The sequence below is a fragment of the Cydia amplana genome, chromosome 18, assembly GCF_948474715.1.
Source record: "Cydia amplana chromosome 18, ilCydAmpl1.1, whole genome shotgun sequence".
Lineage (NCBI taxonomy): Eukaryota > Metazoa > Arthropoda > Insecta > Lepidoptera > Tortricidae > Cydia > Cydia amplana.
In genome coordinates, this window is record NC_086086.1 from 13,646,785 (window position 1) to 13,673,540 (window position 26,756).

General features: G+C 37.9%; 1 long non-coding RNA gene across 1 annotated transcript in view; it reads right to left on the reverse strand.

Moving 5' to 3' along the window:
- Positions 1–23,016, reverse strand: part of LOC134656367 (uncharacterized) — a 335,518-nt gene extending 312,502 nt beyond the window's left edge. Inside the window, exon 1 of the long non-coding RNA XR_010097510.1 lies at positions 22,922–23,016. This is a non-coding gene — a long non-coding RNA (uncharacterized LOC134656367). The remainder of the gene's footprint in view (positions 1–22,921) is intronic.
- Positions 23,017–26,756: the final 3,740 nt, after the last annotated feature.

A 26,756-nucleotide genomic window follows, 5' to 3' on the forward strand; every position in this document is an offset into this window, starting at 1 on the left:
GATTCGGCGCTTTAAATTGTATAATATTTAGTACGATTATTGACCCATAAGTTTTTGTAGAAAAGGGCCCCTTAACCCTATTTATAAACCCTATGTACCTACACGATTTATAAAATACACTGTTTATAACTAAATTTATGTGAATTTCATGTCAACCTATTTTTGTACAATACAGTGATTTATACTAATACTACTACTACTAATACACCAGTCCTCTCCTTAAAGTCCCAAAAAATCTGTAAACGTTGTGCATTTATAAGTAAAATCAAACGAAAAACTTAAATCGGTAAGTAAATAAACTTTGCCACCAGAAGATCTTAAGAACTCCTTAAAATTTTACATGAAGGCAGTTTAAATGATACACTTACTTTGCAAGAGACAGAGGTTTTGGTTAAAAAAAAATCACTATTAAAACTTCATTATTCATATTCTTTTATTCAGTTATTGATTAGGTATACATTGCCAATATAACAAACAGTAGCATACCCATTTGATAACAAGAAAATCATGAAAATACTAGGTACCTGAATAAACTTCATCTAAAAATGAATGAATAATCCACTCAGTTACTCATAAGCTTTTAGAAGCTCTAACACAGTAGGGTAAAGATATTCTGATATGATATCTTTTCCCCACACGAAGTCTACATGATTCCACCGTTCCAGTTCCATCACCTCAAAGTGCACCACGTTAGGAAGTGTGTTCCCCAGGCGTGCCACATCGTTCACCTTAGACACCCCATCAGAACTACCCACGAACAAGGCAACCTTGGCAGTCACGGCTGTCAGGTCATACTCTGGCGGATATAAACGCCCATAATTTATCAGATTTCTAAAATATCCGTAGTCGTACTGAGCAAACTGACGCCTCAACGCAATCTGATTATAATGTTCCAAGCTCTTTCTTGATGTCGCTCTTGGATAATGTCCAAACACCACTCCTGTTAAAAACTCTTTCTCAAGCCCTGCAGGGTCAAACCCAGCAAACGGAAAGAGCGTTCCAAATCCACACCGAAGATAACTGAGTATACTTTTGCTGCATAACATAGTTACAAGATCTGTGGCTACACTATGGTTTCTCAGTAATTCATTGACGTTTAGTGATCTTAAAAACATTGTGATAGCTGGTCCTGTTCCTGCAGCAATGGATACTGGTGGCTCCAAGTAGTTTAAATAAGCTACAGGTGCTAAAGCGATAAACAATGATATCCTATCATTATACTCTGGCCTCGATGAAGTGAGAACAAAATGCGCTGAAGTTCCCTGAGAATGACCGACGGCTAAAATGCTGTCACATTTCGCCTTTTCTCGCACGAAATCAATAGTAGCAGCGAGGTCGTATTAACCTATTTCATGTAAGCTGTAGTCCCAGAACTTCTGGTCTGTGTCTGGATTTAAACTGACGTGTCTTCGGCCGTATAAATTTCCTCTGTTGTTACCGAGCCAAACTACATAGCCTGCCTCAGCCATATTGACGACCCATGAGCTGTTTCCTCTTATTAGAAATGTGTCGGATGAATCTATTATTCCATGGAAGAACAGAATGGGCTTATTGCGAGAATTAAGGTCTTTCGCAACATGAAAGATTGTGAGGATTTAGCCGTCTTCAGTTGTCACATCATATTGTTCAACGGACTGGCCATATTTGATCGCTAATTGAGTAAAATTAAGCCTTCCATCTTCAGATAATGCCACTTCTGAGGCCTCGGTGAAATATGATTGCGAATCATTGGTGGTCGCCTTGCATTTATGCAAGTCGCAAAAAAGTACGCACAGTAGGATGAAGATGTGGGTAAGATACATAGTGTTGTCTTATAACTGATAGTGCCCTGTTCACCTTTATATACTATAAACACTCCTTTATCATTCATAACATAAATGTCATATTGTTACATAAATAAATCTATTTATATCATAGTGTAATACTAATAAGGCATTATATCTACTATGCCTAATTGTACGATGTAAACAAATAATACAATGAAGCCTCACCATTGTGATGTCAGTGATAGTGTAGTAGTTTTTAAGTTGTTCCAATGGTATACAGGGTGTTTCCTGTAACACGAGCAAATAATTGAAACATAAATTATGCTCCTCAAACTATAAAACTTTTGTTAAACAACTTTTAAAAATTAGGTATGAATCCTTTAGACTTCCTCTTTTTCATACAAAATAAATATTTCCTTCAATGTACGCTGACATCAGTGTAATTGACGTTGCTTGTCACGCTTTAAACATAACAAAATTTGGAATACATTGCGTCTTAAGTAACAAAAATCAAAATTAGTTATTTTTAAAAGTTGCTGATCAAATGTTGGTCAATTTGAGGAGTACAGCCTACAGTTTAATTTATTGCTCCTGTTACAGGAAACACCCTGTATAATATTAGTAGCAAGTTATTGTATGGGCCTCTGTTCCAAAGTCACGAGCCTACCTATTGCAAATAGGTAGTGAGTAAGTACAGTCAGTAGCAGAATTTTCTAAGCAGACAGGTTGATTGTAATTAAATAATTTGTTATGATTCTGAACAGATTTTTACGATTTCACGAACTTGACGATAGTCATGCTGATTGGTGCGCAATTTGTACCGAGCTAATTTCATGCTCGTTTCAAAATACGATCAAAACCGTAACTAATTCTTAAATCTGAATCAGGCTTTGGGTGTTCGAAATGATTCGTGCACAACTTTATTAATTAAGAGAGTATGACTGTGTGTGTCATTTTAAACACCTCACTTGCTTAGCTTCTGCTGTAGTAGACCGAGGCGGATTGGATCACAGGGTGAATTGGATCATGATGAAAAACACGTTGATATTTGAAAAGTTGCATTTATATTATACGTTACACTAAAATAGCGTTACACACGTGTAACATGTGTTCTGTTAGCATTCGACGCCATTCATAAGCAATATTTTTAATATCAACAGAATTTTTAGTCTGACCCGATTCGCCCTGTGTACTGAACAGAACGCCTAGTGTAAATTTTATTTGATAGCGTGAAAAGCGTTCGCGTTTGCGTTATGTAAATTTTTGTATGGGATTTTGAACCGTTTTGGAAACTCAAAATCCCATACAAAATTTGACAGTGGAGCGCGTAAGTAGTATGGAAGTATGTAGTATAAGTAGTATTAACACGGGCGCTCCACGAGTTAAATGCAAACGCGTACGTCACACTTATCGAATGAAATTTACACTAGTCTGGTTTGCGTCAGAATATAATAGACTGATTCGCCTCGGTTTATTATACTACACGCAAACCAGTTGCGTAAATATCGAACAATTTAAAGTTAAGAATATTTACGTAGCTCTGTATTTATTTAACCTATTTTTTCTCTTTATAATTAACTAGCGACCCGCCCCGGCTTCGCACGGGTTAACAAATTATACATAAACCTTCCTTTTGAATTAGGTACCTACTCTATCTATTAAAAAAACCGCATCATAATCCGTTGCGTAGTTTTAAAGATCTAAGCATACATAGGGACATACAGACAGCGGGAAGCGACTTTGTTTTATACTATGTAGTGATAATAACAATTATTGGCAGGTGCCCGGACTTCTTTGCAATGTCCAGTATTTTTTCCACCCAAACTTAAACCATAGACCAGTACTCTGTCCATATTCTATACAATAGCTTCCAATGCCTGCTGAAACCGGTTCACGGGTATTTATTGATGTACCCGTGAATGGGTTCCAGCAGGCGTTCTACATGACATCAAATATCTCCAAATGGCCTGTACGTGTTGGATCTATATCCTCACGCACGCCTTATAATATAAATGACCGGGCTCGAAAGATCCGATATCAAATTTCATTAAAAAAATATTCATAATAATATTTTATTTTAACCTACCGTTTTCAAAAATGTAATAGGTACATACCTAGTTGTCAAAAATTACATGAACCAACCAAACAACAACCTCCAACTGTGTAATTAAATTTAATGCCTTCATTAAGATTCACCTCGCTTTTCCCGTGCCAGAAAACAGTTCCATATTATTTTTTCCATTACCGATCATTAACCATTCGGGCAATAAAACAATTGAATCCGTATTGATTTATTTATCAACGTGTCAGGAATGACTGATGAGGTGAACTGTTACCTGATCCCCTGTGATTGTATTTTAGAGTAAAATTGCCGGCAATTTCGGGCAGTCAATAATTATTGGACGGTATGCGGAGCGGATGAAAGGATATTTTAGGTGTGTGTGTGTGTGTGTGTGTGTGTGTGTGTGTGTGTGTGTGTATGTGTGTGTGTGTGTGTGTGTGTGTGTGTGTGTGTGCGCGCGCGTGCGTGCGTGCGTGCGTGCGTGCGTGCGTGCGTGCGACCGTGCGTGTGTGTGTTTGTGAGAGGGTTGATTGTTTTTTGTACCTACTCGAGTATCAAAGTATGTACTCAATGGATTGAATAATGTACATCAAACTATATAAACACACATCATCTTCCATTGTCCTGGCCTTTTGCCACGGCTGAGGGACCCTGGGGTTAGCTTGGCTAATCCCAAGATTTTTTAGAAAAGCGAGTGCCATCTGACCTTCCAACCCAGAGGGGAAATTTCCTCACGATGTTTTCCTTCATCGAAAAGCGACTAGTAAATATCAAATAATATATCGTACATGTTCCGAATAAGGGCTCATTTAGACGGCGCTCGAACTTGTATACGATTTTAGTTACATTGCGGACCATTGAGGTGACATTAATTCTGCCGCCCGATCAAACGACGCAAAGTAATCAAATTCGCATGCGAGTTCTCGCCCCGTCTAAATGAGCCCTAACTGATTAGTACGAGCCGGGATTTGAAAAGCTATATAAGTATTTACCTCGTGGAGCACATGATTAGTTGTTGAATTCCCTTACTGTACAAGTAACAGCTGTCAGGGCTGTTGTAGAGTCGGCAATTGTCGCAATGTTGCAGTGTATTAATAGTTTAGTTTAATTTTTATGTAATAGTTTAGTTTAATTTTTATGTTTTAGGTATAGTTATAGATCTAGTTATTAATTAGTTAATTAAAGCATAGCCGCCTCGTCGTCGAACGGCGTACACCTGGGTCACAACGGAAGAACAGCGCTGGCTTTGCCAGCTACATGCTGAGTTGTGACCCTTTTATGGCATTTGTTCTTTATGTTATATAATATATACATTGTATATGTGTCAACAAGTTTTTGTCATCTGTGTTTGTCATAAATAAATGTATTTTCTTTCTTTCTTTCTTTCTTTTCTGTACTTGTAAATATGTCAACATTTGGCGTGCATTACATCATTGGCCACAGCATCTTGACAGATGATTGTTGCAGCGACAGTTTGTTAAGAAGAGGTCTGTGCGCCGTCGGAGATCGGAGGTGCGGCACACCTTTTCCTATGGCTGTAAAGTCCAATCGCAGCACGACACTTCCTGCCACAAAGATCGCAGGTGAAACGCGAATCCGTTGATGGTTCCTGCAAAGCCCGAAGTCTTTTCTGCTTTAAATCATCGAGCCAGTCTTCATCATGCTTCGCTATGCCGTCATGTAAAAGGTTACGCCACTCCGCTCTTTTAAGGGCTTCCGTTTCCCAGGTGTTCGGGTCGATGACAAAGGACAACATGTCCCGCTTGCAGGAATCCTTAAAGCGAAGCAACGGGCGTCCGACTGGTCGTTTGGCGTATGCAATTTCACTCAGCATCACTGCCCGGGGAAGTCTATCTGAGTCCATACATAAGACATGACCCAGCCATCGCAACCTCCGCTGTTTTAAAGTGGCAGTGATACTACAACAGCCGACAAGGTCGAGAACCCTTTCGTTTGTCATACGATCCCTCCAGGTGACTCCGAGAATCGTACGGAGGCAGCGCATGTGGAAAGCATTTAAGCGGCGCTCTTGTTTGAAGTAGGTTGTCCATGTTTCAGATGCGTACAGGAGGATACTTAGGACGCATGTTTTGTATACTAGGATCTTGGTAGAGAGTTTCAGCTTGTTATTATTCCAGACTCGAGCTTGAAGCTTTCCAAAGTTGGCCGCAGCTCTACCTATCCGTGTATCAATCTCTCGATCATTGCACAACCTGCTGGTGGTAGTCGATCCAAGATAACTAAAGTTCTCGACTACTTCAAGAGTATCGTCACCAAGCATGATGCTGGGCATATGATCCGTGCCTTGAACGAGAGCCACAGTCTTTTTACTGTTCACCGTCATTCCAAAAAGTTGACAGGTATTGTTAGGTATGACTAGTAAAATACACCAAGTATGTATGTATGGAACTGTGGTAGGTTTTGTGTCATTGATATTGCCAACTATAAATTCGAGTCCCGTTTAATTTTTGTTGCAATAAACCAAGATACCTGCAAGATTGTATTACTGGACGCCCCAGCTCGACATGATAAAAATAGCTCAAAGTTTTTGACATTTTAAATAGGTTATTTATTTTATTTTATTTTATATTTCGGAGATAACACAGAAACAATCATACAAGAAACAGTAATTGAACAAACATGCATAGATACAGATGTTTCCTTGGATATATCTCACTAAGAACACATAGCTTAGTACATAGGTATATTCAGTTGCCCAATGCGATAATTCTTTGCTTGGTTACTTAATGTATTGACAGTTGAAATGAGGTTAACACTGTCCCCAAAAATAGTCATACAGCGGCTCTGACCGCTGTCAATTGTGATAAGACAAACACTTCAGTCTACCCACAGACGGGGCGAGACCCTAGACTGGACAGCCTATTGCCTAACGGTCAAGCTGTCATCGTGCGATCACGGTTTTGGCCGCGTGTAAATGATGGGCCGAATAAACGTCACTTGTTCGAGATGCTGCTAGAACATGGAGCTATGACAATCTTGGAGGATATAACCAAACGGAGACGACTTGTCTGTAATTTTCTGTACAAAACAATCCGCCGATTTTTGCGGGGCCCCACTTCAAATGTATACGTAACGTAAAAATTGCCATGTCAGATACACGTCAGTCCATACATTGTGTATATTGTGGTATGCTACATACATATTATGGCAGGATCGTACGAAACGATCGCGAACGAACGAGTGGTCCCGTAGTAGATTATCTATGGCAAATTATTAACTAATAGACATACCACCTGAGACTATATATAGTTTCTAAACTTTCTAAATAATTTAAGTAGATCATTAATTTTCGGACCCTCGAAAGCACATCGTGGCTAAATCGGGCCGCACGCTTGAAAAATGCGTGTGTCGCGGAACAGTCGGTTGTAACGAAGTTAAGAAAGTGTAGTGACGGAAAACCCTTACACTTTTTTCGCCTAGCCCATCCGCCAAGCCCGTACCATGCGATAAGGAACTTCGTTCCAAAAATCACAAACACTGGTTTCCTCAGTCCAGTCCAATTTCAGCTCCATGTACACACTCGACGCGGCCGAGTCCACGACAGCGATTTCAATCAGCCGGACCTCCGAACAGGACTTTCCCATTCACCACTTTAACTAGCCAGCGTAACTCTGGCCCCGACACCAGTAGCAGTCATATAGCGTTGGAGGTCAACACGGACTGGTTGTCCTGAGGGTTAGTGGTGGTAATAACAGCTCTCAGCAATAACGGGCACTGCGGAACGGCAGGTCGACTGACAATGCTATTATAAGCGTTTAGAGTACCTACTATTACAAATCTAATAGCAATTTTAGACCTGGAATATTTTTTCGACAAAAGTAGACAAGAGCAGATGATTTCATAAACCATATTTCTACTGCGGAAGTGACAATATGTTTGGTAAGTGCTGCGTTTCATAAACCCGAATTCTTATATTGCGTTTGCCCTCGCCAGACAAAGAATGAAGGACTTTGGAGCGGGTAATTGCACAAAAGATCCCTATGGGGCGAAGTGTATCCACGAGGGCCCCCGAACAACATAAGATAAGATAAGAAAATATTCTGCGTTTCATAATGTACCACTCACATAAACTGATATTTACAAATTGCAAGGTTTAGGCTGTGCGTTGTCTGTCAGTATCTATGTAATCTAACGCTACTTACTGTTGTTTGTTTCTAACAAAACTTTAAATATGACTCAATGAGGCCGATTCAGATTTGACAACTTATTACGACTCTAACCTTGTTTTTATACGACCTTGAAGTCACTCACGCTGATTGGTGCATGTGAAATAAAGTTAAATTCATGGGTGAGATGTGAGATGCACGCTAATCATCAAAACCAGTTCACAACAATGACAATTTATTACTAAATTAGATTGCAGACAATTATCGAGGGAAAGTATGAGGGAAAAAGAGGGAGAGGTAGACCTAGAAATAAATGGATAGATAACATTAAAGACTGGACGCATACAAAAGACGCAGCCACCCTCAAGAGATTGGCAAAGACCAGAGAGCTGAATGCCATGTTGACCGCCGACGCCCATTAGACTGGGCAAGGCACCAGAAGAAGAAGAAGACCTCCCAATGGTGCCCTATTGATATTCCGAGAAAAATTACCGAGTTTTGATTAATTACGTATTATTATTAATTATTCCTTTATTTATCTTTCCTCTTACGTTAGGTTATTTATAATATGAATATAAAAGTAAAATATAAAAACACTTACAAAACAATAAAAAATAATAATTATTATTATTAATTATTATTTTTTTATTGTACCTTTTGTTGCACATCTTTTGTATTTTATTTTTGATATGTTTATGTGACTGTTTGGTTTTCTAAATAAAAAAATAAAAAATTACGCCGATTTTTGTTTCGCCGACAACGATTCGCCGATGGGTTGTTTGGCAGAGACAAATAAATGACTGCGAAACGATGTTCGGCGAATCGTTGTCGGCGAATCGATAATCTGCTAAAAGTTTCTCGGAGAATCATTAGGTACCTTCTCCCAATACACAAACTTTGTTATCCTTCGTGTCGCATTCAAGTATAAAATTCGTAAATACTATACATAGTCCAGATTGCAGCACTTTAGAACGTGAGCGGGACACTCACAATGCTTACTATAACCAATATACCAACCAAGACCTATGTTCACCCAAATTTGCTACGGATCGCGATGTCAAGACATACTGGGAAACAAAAGACGAACTAGATAGCGTCACGTGCATAAAACGTGTTGTGGAACTTGAAATTAGCTTAGCACCACGTGTTCGCTAGTAAACATTGGCGTTTCGTGTGGAAACATTTTTGAAATTGACGCAGTTTATGGAAAAGGATTCAATCCACAAAATCTATTAGTAGGTAAATATTATTTTTTTGTCTAAAAGCAAGCTCAGAGCAAGCTTACATTTAAAAGCAAGTTGCGTAAGCACTTATTTGAAAGCATTCGCGACTAAATGTCTACGTGATATCTCACACTATGTACATAATTATTATACAGCATGTGGCCTGTAACACGGGCGAATAATTAAAACGTAGATTCTATTCCTCAAACAATAAAACTTTTGTTCAACAACTTTTTGAAATTATGTAGTCTTAAGATTGTCCCTTTTTCAAACAAACTGAATAATATTTTCAATGTACTTTAAATTCCGTCTAATTGACATTGCCTGTCAGTCTTGTCGCCGTACAGGCATAATCAATTTCGTAATACATTGCGTGTTCGAATAAATTTTAAAGTGTTTTAAAATCCAAACCACTAATTATTTTTAACAGTCGCTTAACTAACATTGTCTAGTTTGAGGAGTAGAATCTTACGTTTTAATTTTTCGCCCGTGTTACAGGCCACACGCTGTATATACCTATTATATGTATGTTTATTTATATATATATTGAATTTGTATATATGTAGGTATATTTAAAATGTATATTTGTGTTATAGTATCATTAGTAGTCTCGTGTCTGTTTTCATATCCACTATACAATCCTGCACCAAACAAACTGTCTCTGTTTAGCCCAATGGTTGACTAGTAGAGAATGCGTTAAGTCCGCCATTTGTACTCTTTTTGTGTAAATTTGTGCAATAAAGTTTAAATAAATAAATAAAATACGTTATTTGTTGTGACAGGTACCTATGTAGTGTCTGTAAAGATATATTTGGATTTGATTTGGATTTTAATTTTGGTTTGGTACCTAGGGAAATTGTTAGAGTAAAATGGCACCAACCTGATGATAAAATATTAGTGTCAGTGTCGTTAGTGTCAGTTTAATTTGGTTTAATCTTACAATTACCCCACAAAACCTTCCAATCCTTTTAATTCCGCTCCGATACATTACTTTTCCAATAGCGTAGGCAACCGTTCGAAAACATCCACTCGTCTAAAATAGACCCTGCATACTAATAGAGGGATATCGCAGTTCTTTTTAGAAATGCAAATTTAAATGCGATTAGTGTGAAAGAGAGCGTTCGCTGGTGAGAGAGAGATGGCTGTATTTTTGACGTTCAACTTCAAAATAGTTAACCTAGATGCATATTTTAATTACTCTATACTGGATCAGGGATTTCGTTTACGTTAGGTGAATTAATTCGTGGGAATTGGTTGAAACTATTATTTTTGGCGATATTGCATGGAAACTAAATAAAGGTGACATTGATAATATTCTTAAAATATTACATGTCAACATCAGAAAATACATTTATATCCTTAAATCATTGGAAATAGTTACAAAATATGCTTAGAATAAAAATTATAATAAAATCGGAAACAGATTGAATAACTAAAATTCGAATACGCCTGTTAGTATTATCAAATCAAACACAACTATTATTATTGCACGGGTTTATATTGCGTAGGTATTCCACGCGAGTCAACGCTCAATATTCCATATCACGTTACACGTGTGCTGATTACTAATACATCATGGAGAGGCATTGGTAAAATAAAAATCCTATATTGATTCGAAATTGATATGCCCTGACCGCTAATACAGAATAAATACTTAATAGTACTAAGTACAGAATGTTCACTCTGTAACAAAACGCGTCTATTACGTCAGATATGACCGCAGGCTAACATACCTAAAATGGTGTGGGCCGCATGTACTTACAGCGACGCGACGAAATCGCGGTGTGAGCCACGCCTGCCTAATCTAAATTAATTCCCAAAGTTTGTGTATCGCCAGTATTCAATACAACTTGTAGATTGAGTTGTGCTGAATGCTCGAGCTTTTTGGAATGAGGTTCAATTCTGACTGCAGTAAGAACAAATAGATGTACAGATTTAGAAGAAATAAGACAGCGTTTTAGGAGTTTTCTTAAGGTGTTCTTAAGGTTCAGAGAGCGGAGTTTTTGAAAAAACGTACCGCTTTTTTAGATCACAATACAGTTGCCAAAAATGAAATTAGCACTCTTCAGGTCTATTCGCTAACGTCTGTGTAACTAAACTTTCTATACATCTTCTCGCACTAATATGCGATGCATAGAAAGTAAGTTACGCACATGCTAGCGAATATGTCAGTGTCAAACTGCTACTGCACTGGTTTAAAGTTGTTCAACATACACTATAAAGTTGTTAAACCTACACAGTCATGTAACCTAGACGTATTTCTAGCTGCCAAAATTAAATTCCTTCCCGTACAGTGAAATCTAAATCAAACATACACGAAAAAATTCAAATGCAGCTCAAATCCAGGATGGTGGTGAAAATTTCATTTTCCACAATCGTGTGGGCGCTTACCTCGCATTCCGTGGGAAGTCGTTTAGTTGGGAGTAAAAATTTGCAGCCCTTGTCGACTAAATTGAGTATTGTGCGATACATGTGTGCTTGATTTGAACGTTGTGAAAAGTGGATGTTGTGGAGTCATCGAATCACAGAACTCTTAGATACATAGTTTGATGTGAAACCCTACCAGGAGCACAGAAAGAGATAGATAGATAGAATACTCTTTATTGGCACACCTCAGTAAAAAATACAGCTTAAAGAAAAACAATTGATTAAAAATAGATAGAAATCACAGGCCGTAATATCGCTAAAGACATATCGCATATGTTTATCGAAATATGGTTTAAATTTAAATCACAAAATAGAAATAGAAATGAAGGATGCACGGAAAGAACATGTCTAGTCACTTCAGTAACATTTTGAGTAATCGCGGTTTTAAAATTTGGAACAATGTCAAAACGTATGGTAATTCCATGACCAGGTATTATTTAACTAAAAATAAAGTTGTGTTACATTTATTATACAGTGGTAGCAAAAGATATAACTAATAGTTAATTAAGAGCTCTTCATTTTGAGATAAAAATCTAATTTTCCGAAAAAAGTGACTAGACATGTTCTTTCCGTGTACCCTTCAAATAGTTTATACGTGGCAAAAATATACAAAATATAAAAAAGGAAACAAGAAACAAACTTAAACATAAGATTACAACGCAAAACATTACATTACATGACACATAATATTAGCCACGAAATGGTCACGATTCAGCATGGTGTTAGCCCTGAGGGCCTACCGCGAACCACGTTCGACGTGTAGCCTCTCTGTCGCACGTGTAAATTCGTACGTAAGTGTGACAGGGAGGCAGCATTTCGAACGTGGTTCGCGGTAGGCCCTCTGGTCTTCCGTCGGGGCCATAAAGGATGACTTACGTTAGACCGGGCCGTGTCCGGGCCGGAGCTGCCTTACTTTTCTATGATGATAGGTGATCACGGTCCATAGAAAACGAAGCTCCGGCCCAAACACGGCCCGGTCTAACGTGAGTCATCCTTAAACGAGTGAAGCACGGAAACGGATAACGGATAGATCAAACACCAAACATAATTATCTAACCTTCCTTTGAAACAAAACGAAGAAATAAACGATATCATTTCAAAGAGAGAAACTTCCCAACAGTACATCAAGTAAAGAGTTAATAAATTTGTCCCGAACTTATTTAATGAGGGTTACTCATTAAGTATTAAAACTCAAACGTTTCAGAAACTCAATTCGGAGGGAAATTGCGAACGGTACAAACTTTATCTGTGCAAGTCAGTTATTTATAATATAGGATGTTAAACATTCAGCCTACTTTGAGTTTAATTTCTGCCGGTTCGTATTTATTAGTGATTAATGTAATTATGTACTTAGAATGTACAATGTAGGTTGAAAATTAAGCTTAAAGAAGAGAAAAATGGGTTTAAAATTCGAAGAGAGTGATGGTAGGTATCTCATAAACACATTTGGGTGGATCAACATTATTATATTATTTTTCTTGTACCTAATTCGGTCCCGTCAGCCGGGGGACAATTGTAGTGTATCAAATATCAAATATCAACATTTATTCAGCAAATAGGCCACAAGGGCACTTTTACACGTCAATATGGAATTTACATACAGCAAAAAAAAACACATCAATAATTATAAAATACAACTAAGCCGTAAATATCAAATCAAACTAACATAGAGATGTATAAAGCCTCTAAATGTCGAATTACAAAAAACGCAATAACAATAGTATTGAAAAAAAAACACAAAGATACAAAAACTACTGTACTTTGTTGAAAGTATTTTTGTAGGTATTAATTGACGTACCTATCTTAAAGTTCGAATCGGGCAGTATAATAATATGTTAAGTAAGTATAAATGACCCATTATGGAAAGGACTTATAACTGCCATAAAAAAGGTTTGATCCCAGCCCGACACTGGCGGCATTGCTCACTTTTTCTTTCATGTGTGTCATCTTATCATGTGTCATGTGTGTTAATTTTAATATGCATGTAATTAGGCTAGTTTAATTAAATTTGTATGCCAGTTTGTAGGCACAATGTGGAGATCCTATGTACTTACATATTGTAAATAGTTTTAAGACCTCTTTGTGAACCCACTATTGACAAATAAATGATCAATCAATCAATCAATCTATCTTATACCTTTAAACGAGCAATTCTTGTTTATTTATTTATATATTTCGGGGATCTCGAAAACGGCTCTAACGATTTCGATGAAATTTGCTATACGGGGGTTTTTGGGGGCGAAAAATCGATCTAGCTAGGTCTTATCTCTGGAAAAACGCGCATTTTCGAGTTTTTATATGTTTTCCGAGCGAAGCTCGGTCACCCAGATATTTTCAACTTATTCTCAGTACTAAAAAAATGTTTACATTATTATACAAGAACTTGAATTTGGACCATAGTTGTAGGTTATAAACTAAAGTAATCTAAGTTTATTCAATAAAAGTCAAAATAAAAATACAAATACAAAAAACAACAACAACTTAATAAGACTAGCTTTTTAGCCTAGTCAAAAAGTCCCCCGCAAGTTGTCTCTGGCGCAAAGGTACCCATCACACTAGCCTAGCAGCGTTACCACGTTGAATAGCGATTGGACAAGAATAATGTTTTGGAATGTTCGAATGGCATGTGCTAGGTTAGTGTCTGGAATACGCTGCAGTGTTTTAACTCTGCCTCGCAGTTCATTAGCGACTCGATGCTGCCAAGTCACAAACAACTATTTGACACGAGCTCAAACTCATAGGAGAGCATTTCTCAAAAAGTTGAAAAAGATGAAACATTCCTTTTTTGTTACCAAATGTGCAAGGACAAAAAAGGAATGTCTCATAGAAACTTTCTGGGACATTTTGGGAAATATGGTGGAAGTTGTTCAGTTTCATGTACTTTACCATACCAGCATACCAATTTTTAGGGTTCCGTACCCAAAGGGTAAAAACGGGACCCTATCACTAAGACTCCGCTGTCCGTCCGTCCGTCCGTCCGTCTGTCACCAGGCTGTATCTCACGAACCGTGATAGCGAGACAGTTGAAATTTTCACAGATGATGTATTTCTGTTGCCGCTATAACAACAAATACTAAAAACAGAATAAAATAAAGATTTAAGTGGGGCTCCCATACAACAAACGTGAAGTTACTTAAGCAACGTTGGGCGGGGTCAGTACTTGGATGGGTGACCGTTTTTTTGCTTGTTTTGCTCTATTTTTTGTTGATGGTGCGGAACCCTCCGTGCGCGAGTCCGACTCGCACTTGGCCGGTTTTTATATCTAAGATGTGATCGAAATGTATAAACTTTTTGAGAAATGCTTTGGATATGATTGATTCCATTGTAGGTATCATTTGTAAATATTGACTATACGGGGCGTGTATCGGGTTATATTTTATACAGGTTAGTATTATTATGAATTTTATGAGATTACTTTTTGTTTTGGGCCCTAATCTGTTAAACAAGCCTTTGTTTCTTTTATGCACTGCGGTCAGCTCACAACTTGTGCTAAGGCAATAATGTCCATACAAAGCATATATCGTGATAGTATTAAGGTTATAATTTATGTATCAGCTTGTTTCCGTTTACTTATGACGTTTTTAGAGAATACCTTTAGGCGTTAAGTCCAACATTTGTAAATTTTATTTCATGTTGTGATTTTTTTTTAAATAATATATGTAGAGTCTGTGCGGAAAGAGAAGAGTCGTGGAATATATGGGCTCTCTTACATTCTATGACTCTTCTCTTACCCCACAGACTCTAATAACATATGAGTAGAGATAGGCGCCGACACCTAAAAGCGCGGCGGCGGCGCGCCGGCAAATATAGGCCGGCGGCGGCGTGGCCATGGATTTTGATGACCTTGGATACCTATATGGCTCCTTAAAATCTTTTTTTTTTTAACGATATACGAGGCAAACGAGCAGGCGTAACATCTAACGGTAAGCGATTACCGTCGCGTGTAAGTGCGTTGCCGGCCTTTAATATGGGAATACGCTCTTTTCTTGAAGGTTTGCAGGTCGTATCAGTCCGGAAATACCGCAGGCTTACTCCATAATCCACATTTCACAGTTTAGCTGTGCGAGGCAGGAAGTTTCTGGAGAAACGCACAAGAACTGCCAACCATCTGAGTGGTGAAGATAGAAATGTGGTCGCGAAGGGCGATTGCGGGAAGAAGCAGCAGGGAAACAAATTCCTCGGAGCACTCCCCGTTGTACAAGTAGGTACATGCCATAGAAAATGCAAAGCGAGTCTATATCTGTACGCAGCGCCAAGGAGTCAAGCCCATCTGAATTATTACGATGGCAACTGCCAAATCGTAATTCTTCGTTGAATGCAGCCCAGAGGAAAAAGCTGGTACTGGTATTCCATGTGTAGGCAAACCCGTGCCTTAATTAGTTGAAACCGACATCCGTTACACAGCTCTCCCACTGCGATATATTAGCGGCGCGGCTCTCCCGTCATCCAGTGTCGAGTTGGATGGACGCAAAGAGCTTACCCAGAATATCGGCTTGTCCGACCGATGAATCATTTTCCATGCGCAGAGACGGAAAAGACGGCGTGCAGTAACTCCCCTGGATAGCTTTGACAAGAGACCAGAACGCACGAGTTCCCGAAGAAAGGTGCTCTAAGTTCTAACTTCTCGCCAATCCTACCAATGTGCAGCGACTATGCTTTGGCAACTACCTACTCTTCTGAAGGCCCTGGAGGAATTTATGAATTGAAATATTAATAATGCGCCATTTGTCGAATTGTGTCCACAGATCTATCGTAACTAGATATTATATTGAAGTCTGATGCGCTCCGATAGCGACCCGTAACTCCCGCTAGTTGGCGCTGGAGTGCACGGCGTCACGCCGGGCTTTGTTCAGGCGGCGGCGGCGGCGCGCCGCGGTCTGACGGCGCGGCGCCCATAGCTACATATGAGGATAGATATACGCAATGCGACACTATGATTGGTTGAATTTATTTGTTGCCCACCATAATGAATACTAAATTTGCGGTGGGGACTAAAAATTGATGAGAGACAAGGACAAACAATAATAGCGCTTTCACTGCCACTCCTACTGAAAGATACATAAGACTATCCCGTTCGGTCATTTCCTCCTACCCCTCATGCCTGTTCCAGTTATACTGATGCATTTGAGCGTCATTTGACTTTGCACGCACCTCTACAACATATACTGCTGCAAGTCTTCAATACAATGTACAAACTGCGATGAAGTGCATTCAACTCTGTGAATGAGACTTCGTAGCTCTTTTTGCAGTGGATTTGTATTTTAAATTCCTTTTTTCTTTTGTATTTAGTTTTCAGTGCGATTTCGTGACAAATTTCCTCTGGGAATTCTCTGTCTGATGGGCATTGGTTTGCAACAAACGATTTTTTTTCTGGCATCTTTTTAAACCTAATATGCCATCGTAGAATAAGTAATAGTATTTCATACAGAATGACAGAAAGGAATTTTAACAATGAATCACAAAAACCTTAGTATAAATGTTTATATTATTTCGAACACGTATACGTATAAGTATTATATTATAAATAATTAAACTACGTACTGCCAGATTAAGCTAACATTCTTAATATTTACTTGTGCCATTTAGAAAAAGAAGTATTATTTATTATTATAATACGCTGAAAATAACAAGCCACCCACACATTGCACAAGAAAATAATAACGAAAGGAATTTATATTTATTCCTACATTATGTCTAAATACAATATTCACGCACAAGAGAGACATGCCCCAGTAGGAAAAGTTATATTATATTATACTTAAACACTGGGTGTATTTGAACTTGTCAGTAGAAAAAGGCGCGAAATTCTAATTTTCTATATGATCTCTAATTCGCGTCTACATTATCGCTAATATGTATCATGTTTTTGTATTAGATTTTTTTGTACGTTTGGCACGTACCTATAAATAAAAAAGTATTCGATAAGTTTAGTTCCCCCAAACATATTTGGGGGAATATCATGATATTGCCTATTTTAAAACAGCAATTTTCATATTATTAGTTTTTGTGTATTTGTTACAAAAAATTTAAAGTGCATTTTAGACCTATGTTTGTCATTGAAAGTCAAAAACTCAGGGTTCGAATCGATAAAGTCCCTCGGGAAAGGCCTCAAGATTGCTAATTACATTTTTGGCAGCCGTTTTTTGATCTAAAAAAGGTCTAAAACTTTTCAAAAACTCCGCTCTCTGAACTTATTGCACCCTAAATGGATATACTTTTTTCTCATTAAAAAAATCCTCTTTATGGATACGCTGTATTTTTTTCCCTTGTACGAAAATGTATCGCTTCGCGTCCCGGGCAATAATAATGTCCAATATCGGCCATGATTTAGGGATCCGTAAACACACGAATAAAACGGTTATGAATGCGGCTCCGTTATTGCTGTAGCTCAATTAAAACCATAGCTTTATTTATTGGTTTCTAGTATATTAGCTGAAGGTATAAGTATGTATAACAATATAAGGTTGGTTTTGTGTTTTCAGTTTTTTGCTTGTAAGTCGAAAACGCTACGTCCGACGGAAAATGTAGGTATTCTAGTCATGATGAAAATTTATATCTGAGGATCCAAAAGGTACTTTAATATGATGAATTCGTAGTAAAAGTTTGTAAAAAAAATTCCGCCGTTGTAATATCTTTTTTTGAAGTGAAAACTTCTTTAGTGGCGCTGAGCACTTTTTGAGGTAAGGAAAAAATTATAAACTCGAGACAGCGTAAGGCGATCACGTGACCGTAAGGGACGTAAGGCGATCACGTGACCGTAAGCCCCGTAAGGTGGCCACTCATAATTTAAATGACATTTAAATCAATAAAGAAAAACTCAATGTTAATTTTGACCTATGTTCAAATAATTTGACGTTCAGTATGTAGGTAAATAAACATGTCAATGAAAGAGTGTGATCTTATTTGAGAATGATAATAATATATAATAAATAAATAAATAGAATACCTCCGCTAAACGTCGTATGTATCGTATTACCGGGCGTCGGTAACATAGTGAGGTGAGTTTTCACTACTATCGGCACTCCCGGAGTGCAACCGTTGTTTTTAGGGTTCCGTACCCAAAGGGTAAAAAACGGGACCCTATTACTAAGACTTCGCTGTCCGTCCGTCCGTCCGTCCGTCCGTCTGTCACCAGGCTGTATCTCACGAACCGTTGAAAACAGTTGAAATTTTCACAGATGATGTATTTCTGTTGTCGCTATAACAACAAAATACTAAAACCAGAATAAAATAAAGATTTAAGTGGGGCTCCCATACAACAAACGTGATTTGACCGAAGTTAAGCAACGTCGGGCGGGGTCAGTATTTGGATGGGTGACCGTTTTTTTGCTTGATTTGCTCTATTTTTTGTTGATGGTGCGGAACCCTCCGTGCGCGAGTCCAACTCGCACTTGGCCGGTTTTTAAGTATAAGTAACTTTGTAAAAAAATCTGAAAATGCCTTTTTATGTCTGATCCAACCAACCAACAATTCTTATTCTTATAATACATCATTATTATTTAGAAGGATCATTATTAAATGATAATATTTTGCAAAATAATGTATGTATGAAATAGAAAATACGTAATATTTATTCCACCTATTTCCATAATACCTACCCCGATGGGACCTCAATTTTATTTGACAAACAACAACACGTCAAAAGTATCACAATACGAGATTAAAGTTCATTTACAGCGATATTTTTCACGCGGGATAGCAAAAGGGTCAAACTTGTAATAGGGTTTCGTTGTCTAGACTAGTTGTTCTAATATTTATGAGTATTATGTACGTTTAGTGTTGTGCCGCCACGGGGGGAAAAAAGAAAGAAAAAACCGGCCAAGTCCGAGTCGGACTCGCGCACGGAAGGTTCCGCACCATCAACAAAAAATAGAGCAAAAAAATCGTGTTTGTTGTATGGGAGCCCCCCTTAAATATTTATTTTATTTTATTTTTAGTACTTATCTATCTAATATCTTTAAACGAGCAATTCTTGTATATTTATTTATTTATTTATTTATATAAGAATAAGAATAAGAATAAGAAATGTTTATTAGCACAAATAATAATTAATATCTATATATATTTCGGGGATCTCGGGAACGGCTCTAACGATTTCGATGAAATTTGCTATATTGGGGTTTTCGGGGGCGAAAAATCGATCTAGCTAGATTTTATCTGTAGATTTTAGCTAGGTTTTATCTGTAGAAAAACGCGCATTTTTGAGTTTTTATATGTTTTCCGAGCAGAGCTCGGTCTCCCAGATATTTTGTTGTTATAGCGGCAACAGAGATACATCATTTGTGAAAATTTCAACTGTCTAGCTATCGCGGTTTATGAGATACAGCCTGGTGACAGACTGACGGACGGACAGCGAAGTCTTAGTAATAGGGTCCCGTTTTTTACCCTTTGGGTACGGAACCCTAAAAAGGGTCCCAAATTTTCCATAAATTTTTCGTTCCTTCTACGCTGGTGTTGCAGTTGGCTTGCAGTCGACGCGCAGTTCACATACAAGTTGCAGCCGGGTTGCAGTCCGTCTGTATCGGCTCTAATGGAAGCCATTACGGCCTCCTAGCCCAGTGACCCTGCCTACAAAACAGGTCCCGGGTTCGATTCCGGGTAAGGTCATTTATTTGTGTGGCCATCAGGAATATTTTGTTGCTGAGATATGGATGTTGTCTATGTATATAAGAATGTTTAAATGATGATATATAAGATGACGATGATTGCTGATAATTTTAAAATATAGATAATTTCAAAAATAAAAGAAAATATTTTGATGTTAATATGTTTTGTTTTTAGTAAATTATTGTAGTTTTAATTTTTGTTAAAAATGTGTAAGAAGAAAGAAGTAAGAAAAATATTCCTAAAAAACTTGTGTCTAGTGTATTTTTAAGCCGACCTGCAGTCCTGCATAGAGGTTAAAATTACTGCGAAACATCGATAGAATTAGCATCAGTAAAATAGCCAAAAATAATCTAAAGTCTATTTTTTTATTCGGTAGACTGAAATGACAGTTAATAGTATGAAATGACATTTCATGTTCATACTATTAACTGTCATTTCAGTCTACGGAATAAAAAAATAGACTTTAATGCCTCCGATTCCCTTTATCCTCAATCCCGATTCCTTAATACGCCCAAATCTTCAAATTACCTAATCACTTACCTAGAGAATTCGCCAGAAAAACAAATCGCCGCCTAAAAAGTTAATTCAAGCTCTTATCGGATTATAGCCGATATCGGAGCAATTACAGAAAGAGGGTTCCGTTGGAGGGTTCCGTGGGGGGTCCGTTACGGTTCCGTCCCAGGGATTTGTAAATAGCCTCCGTTTCACCCGTAATTCTTTAAATTCCGTCGTTAATTTAAAACTAAACGCTTGGGTACTTTCGTAAAGTAGGTCGAGAGACGAATCTAATTTCTGATAGTACGGGTACTAATCTCGTTCGCAATAATAACGTCAGTACGGGCGAGATGCATAGAAAGTAAGTTACGTAGATGGTAACGTATATGTGACGTCCCACGGATAAAGGTACCTTATGGCCGATAGCGCTTACGCTATTATTAACGCCGCTCCGCCGCCGCTTATTATTGCGGCGCTATGCGACGTAAGCGCCAACTGCCATAAGGTACCTTTTGCCGTGGAACGTCACATATGTCAGTGTTGACATTGTCAGTGACTCATGGTAAGTGTATAGGTATGAATTGTTACTATAATCTCAAGGAGCTTCGCTTTACGGAACCTACGAGGTTAAATCAACGTTGACAACTCTTTATTTAATTGATCACGAAATTTACTTTACTTATATGACCCAATTTTATTTTTATTTTTATAGGAGTATTAGGAATAATGGATATAAGTAGCACAAGCAATACAACACACATTTAAAAACACATTACGAAAACCAATATAATCATAATTATATTGATTTTATACATAATAACTTTTTGAAAATTCTGATCAACAAATTGTGACGTTCCATGACAAAAGGTACCTTATGGCGGTCGACGCTTACGTCGTGTATCATTGCTTAGTATTGGAGCGTCGTTAATAATAGCGTAAATGCCAACCGCCATAAGGTACCTTTACCTGTGGAACGTCACAATTTTACTACTTAATGTTTTCAAAATACCACTGCTGTATACAAATTGCTGTAATTATGCTCTGACAATTTAATGACTTGTTCTCAAATTACGGAAATAAAAAAGTTTAAAACTGAAGCATCCTTTTGTTGCCTTTCGCGTCGTTAAAAGATTAAGAGGCATCATTTTCTCATTCTTTGAAGAAGAAGAAAGAAGCTTTGTTTGTTTATCAACACGAATCCTTTACTGTGGAACGTCACTGTGGTACGAAGGTATTATAAAATTTAACTTTTATGTTTAAATATTTATAACTGGTTTCTAAAACAATGCCCATATCTAATTTTAACTTGAAATCTTGTTGTTTTTATTAGAAGGTGGTAACGTAACATGTGACAAAGCTTATAATAGCACCTTTGCCATGTAAGAAAATTAGTTATGCAGATACCTACCTAACTGTGCGACGTGTCAATATACATTGTATTATTTTACCAATAAATAACAGTAGTAATTACAGACATAAAAACAAACATACAAAAAAATACGGTCGAATTGTTAACCTCCTCCTTTTTTGAAGTCGGTTAAAAAACCGAAAGCATTACATAAAACAAACAATATAGTGATGAATAATCATAGAAGATTAATGGTTCAATCAACTATTGAATCTACCGATGTAGTGCATAATTGTTTTCCATCTTATTTTCAGTCAACTTCAGTACTTTCTGTACCGAGACTGACTGAAATAGCAAGACAAGTTCGTTTGTTTCCGTGAAAATACGATGGAAAATAAATATGCACTACATCTGATCTGTACCGGGGCCCGTTTCTCAAAAGTACAAGCGGATATCGCTTTTTTTAGCTTTTGTTAGAAAGGGACTTCGACTTGTATTACAAGTTACAACCTTTTGAGAAACGGGCCCTAGTTGTAAGTACAAAAATACCCTCGGCTCTCAGCCTATAGCAATGCCACATAAATAACAGAAGTAAAAAACTCTAGGAATTTATGTTAAAGTCAGTTTACTTGTTCCGTTCCAAGTTGCGATTAATCGAGTAAATAGGCTGGTTAAATTTGTTCAATCCCATTTATTTGGACAAGTGTTTAATCAACGTTTAATTATTAGGAGTTCCTTCCACTTATTTGATTGGCGTTTGATTAAGAGTCTCACGAACCTAGCCGCCGCCATACATTATAAGTTACGCTCTAATTTTAAAACGACTTTGAAATATCATAATCATTATAAACTGAAATAGCATATACTAAAGAAAATGTGACCAAATCCACCGGTGGCCGAGGCGGGAATCGAACCCGCGTCTTCAGCTTACGCGGCTAACGTCCTGACCACTAGACCACCCTTAGGGTAACATTCCATTTCTGACCGCAGCTGCACTACTGGTACTGAACGCGTCGCTGTTATACTGTCAATTTTCATAGTAAAATGAACAGTAGTGCAGCTGCGGTTAGAAATGGACTGTCACCTTTAACCTGCCTTATAAAAGTTATAAAATTAATCAAATATAATAATTATGTTATTGTGTTCACAAAGTTATTGTCTTATTTATTTAACTAACTGGTTGTATTTTTACTTTACCAAACAGTACAGGGAAATCGTTTAAATCTTCACATAATTCCGGAAATTTCCAAGAATTCCCAATTGAAAATGCCATTCAACCTTACGCTATTTACATATGAATATAACATATTTATAGATAAGCTTCTTATAGTATTAAAACGTATTGTCTGAAACTGAACGCACGCGTAACCTGAAACAATGCCTAACAAACCTTTAAGGTACCATTCGGATTCAGACTGCAATTATGAAATTGCCACCAAACCACCGCAGATGTCAGATGTCAACTACAGCTTCATTTACAGTTGCGGCGTCGTTGTTGCAACCGCTGTATCTATCGATTTCCTTGATGAAATGAATGACGGAATAAACTTAATAATTGCTGCAGTGCGGCGGCGAATGTAACTCATTTTATCAAGGGAACTGACAGATACGGCGATGACAAGAACACCGCAACTGTAATGTGGCTGCAGTTAACTTCCGAACGTCGTCTTAATACACATTGGCAGTAATGCAGTCGGCAGTAATGTCGTGCCCCAATACTGCAGTAGTAATGCTGCAAACTGCATTGCTAAAGGAAACGTCAAAAAGTTAATTGAATCAAGACATTTAGTGCCACACCACAGCACTAGCCGCACTAGCGTCTTTTGAGCGTCGTCGGTGTCCAGTCAGCGCTATGGAAAATGGCGTAGCTGCGCAGTTGCGCCAACGTTACGTCAAACAGCAGCCATACTGCCGTATTCGAACTTCAAGATATTCACAAGAGATGACACGTACTAGATCCATTCTAGATACGTTATAGTTTAGATTTCAACTAGTTCTCTTTTGCAGCGCAATTCGGGCAACCAATGTCACTTTTACGATAGATCGTGTTAGATATCTATTAGATGTGAATTAGGTCTCTAAGTAATATCTTGTGGAAATCGTTCAAGAGTATCTCCAGAATCGCGGAAATGTCAAATTTGACAGGTTAGATCTTAAACATATCGTTATCGTATCTTGGCGATGTCTAAAAGATATCTAATAGATGTCTATTACAAAATCCGAATCGGGCCCATAGAGTTGACTAGACGCCGACGTTCGGGAGACGCTAGTGTGCGTGTATGGGTTGGTCCAAAAATGCGTTGATTGTTTTACGGCGGCATATTGTTGATAATTTTAACAAACGGTTGCGTTTGTGTATCAAAGAGAAAAGAGAATAGGTATTTGAAGATACGTTTTGTTTAAATAATTGTATTTTTAATTATCAATTAAGTACATTTAAAAAATAAAGGGCATGTGTAAGAATAATGTTCCTAAAAATTCTTTGTCAACCTATTTTTGGGCCACGTAGTAAAGATGGTTCCACATTTCCATGTCCCTTAGTGTCGTTGGCATGTTGTCTACGGGGCCTGTTCCTGTTAATAGCCCTAACACACTACCGCACCGCATCGCGGCGGTGCGGTGCGGTAGTGTGTTACGGCTTTAAGTTATGCCAGGCCTACGGAACTCTCCGCGCGAGCTCGGATTTATACCTACGATTCTGTTCCCGTTCACGGTAGAAAAGCAAGCCAGTTGGTTGCCACACGCGCTCACGCACGCACGTTACCGCGCGCCGCACTGACAATTTTTACGATAGTTACAAGCTACGTAGGTAGTATTGAATTACTTTAATTAAACATGTAATGTTTATTACGACAAATGTACCTATAGTTAAATATCTATTTGAAATAGGTAGCTAACTTGGTAAATGATTATTTTATGGACAGTAAGATCTTAATTTTACACCGGAAAATAGGTTCTTACTCATTTATGCTCTGGTTATCTTATAATGAATTTTACCTATAATCATGGGTTCTCTATTATTTTTCTTTATTGTGTAACATTAATCTATATCTGTTTTTAAATTACACGAAGTTTTAAAACTAATTCTTGCTAGGTTCATTGCATGGTTTATAAAACGGCATAAACACTGCGGTCACTGCAGGGACATATGACCTTTTAAAATGAGTATTTCGCAAACACTAACCTAACCTAACGCATAAACAGAATATTATACATTATTGCAACTTAACTTACTTAAATGTAGTTATTTAATGCTATGCTGTTATATACTTTATGGCAAGGTCTAATGTTAGTTTGATAGTTTGATCAATCGAATTAGAGACCGGTCTTCACACGTATTCAAATTTCTAAGCGTTGCGTCGGTAACCCTAGCGTTGTGCCGGTGCGCGCGGTGCGGGGAGCGGCGCGCTGAAGGTCCATTGTATTTTTGTGTAGGTATCAAAACGGTAGGTATTTGCGTTTTCTTTGAGAGATAAGTATCTGTTCGTAAGAACTATTATATAATCTGTGGTTATGCTAGTGCTGGTGCCGTCTGAATCCGAATGGTACCGTAAGATACATTACGCGACGCACTGAACTCGTAATAGGTATTTATGAGCACAATAACCCATTAGTGCGGCCGCCTTGTGTTTTGTTTGGTGATGTCACACAAGAAAAAGATACAGTACGGAAATAATAACTTCCGACAGAAAAAAAACATGTGTCGCCTCCTCTAACTTTTGAACCATGGATCCAAAAATATGAATAATCGTGAACGAAAAGCTTAATAAAGACTTTCAATGAGAATTATAACGAATACCATGATCGTTTAACCCATGGAGCGCCCAGAAACCAAAATAGTATGGAGTTAATATCACACGTGTGATACTAGGGCACTCCATGGATTAAGTCGTTTTTGATTTAAATAATTAAAAACCTTTCCTTCTTAGTAAAAAGACATACAAGACTCTGTGAAAGTACTACTCCCATTTTGCTTGTATGTACATGATACTTACTAATACTACCTACCACTGGCCCGACTTGCTATTGGTCGGTTTTTTATACATACATACATAATTATAATCACGCCTATTTCCCGGAGGGATAGGCAGAGACCACGGATTTACACTTGCTGCGATCCTGACATACCTCTTTCGCTTCCGTTATTTTCATAACATTCCTCATATACGCTCGCCGGTTTTTTATGTGCCGTGGTAAACAGTCATCACCAACCTGTCCTACTGTATGGTATGTATCCGTTTTACACAGGTAGCCGTAAAGGTCATTACGTCTCTTGTAATGTGGTACGATCGCCTATATTGGGTCTCCGTTGTTTTATGTCTCGGGGACTGTGTAGGTGTTCCAGGTGAATCAATGCTTAGGCGGACCGGTATAATAGCGTTTACATAGGATGACTCACAATAGACCGGGCCGTGACCGGGCCGGGTCAGGGCCGGAAGTTCCGGCGCTTACTTTTCTATGACAGACGGCAGGTGATCACCTGCCGTGATGATTTCCATAGAAAACGAAGCTCCGGCCTGGACACGGCCCGGTCTAACGTGAGTCATCCTTTATCATCACATCAGTTGTACAGTACCTATATTATTACTAATACGTTAACAATATCATCACATCAAGTCATAATAGGCATTAGCAATTAGCATTAAAATTAAACTTCGGTAATTTGTAAGCTCTTATGAAACTCAGAATTTAAAGTAAAAA